A 1,031-nucleotide genomic window follows, 5' to 3' on the forward strand; every position below is an offset into this window, starting at 1 on the left:
CAGACTACCTTTCCAAACTATATAACTCCCGCCGAAATAGCACTCCAGAACTAACAGAATTCCAAAGTAATACAGACATAACCTCATACTACAACCTACAGTTTACAATGTGGGAACTCGATAACATACTAAACACTTTAAAGGGGTCCTCTCCTGGTCCTGACAATATACATTACGAGATGATTAAAAGACTTCCAAATGACACAAAAAAATGGTTACTTGACTACTATAATCACGTTTGGTCAACCGGAAAACTACCAAATATTTGGCGCGATTCAATAGTCATTCCGATTCTAAAAGCCGGAAAAGATAAGCTCATCCCATCCAGCTATCGCCGAATTTTTCTCACAAGCTGTATATGCAAAATAATAGAAAGAATGGTCAATAAAAGATTGATTTGGATTATAGAAAAAAATGGCCTAATACAATCATTCCAATCAGGATTTCGAAAGGGTCGATCTACAATAGACCACTTGATAGCATTGGAGACAGAGGCTCAATATGCGTTTATTAACGGACAACAAATGATAGCTGTCTTCTTTGACATGCTAAAGCCATTTGATAATATTAACCATGTCATCATATTACGAAAGTTGTCCTCTATAGGAATCAGGGGCCAAATGTTCCAATTTCTTGAAAATCGACATTTTAGGGTACAAATTGGAAACGAACTCTCACAGGGATACAGACAGATTAATGGTCAGTCACCTCAAGGATGTGTACTCAGCCCAACTCTTTTTTCTTTAGCTATAAATGAAGTAGGACTGAATTTGCCTAGGGGAGTTAAGCCTCTTTTGTTTGGCAACGATCTGGCAATTTTCTGTCGATCTGGAAGTATTAACGATATCCAAAATAAATTACAGAATGCAATAAACAGGATCAAACATTCGTCACACACTACCGACATTCAATTCTCAATTGGAACAAGAAAGTGGGGAACCGTCCGGTGTCATGAGGGAATGGACACCCAGACATGAAGACCAGGATGAAGCGGAAGAAGATGGTAGGGAAGAATCTTCGAATAACGAGAG

The sequence above is a fragment of the Halyomorpha halys genome, unplaced genomic scaffold (assembly GCF_000696795.3).
Source record: "Halyomorpha halys isolate HHAL.00 unplaced genomic scaffold, Hhal_1.1 Scaffold2152.1, whole genome shotgun sequence".
In the NCBI taxonomy this organism is placed as follows: Eukaryota; Metazoa; Arthropoda; class Insecta; order Hemiptera; family Pentatomidae; genus Halyomorpha; species Halyomorpha halys.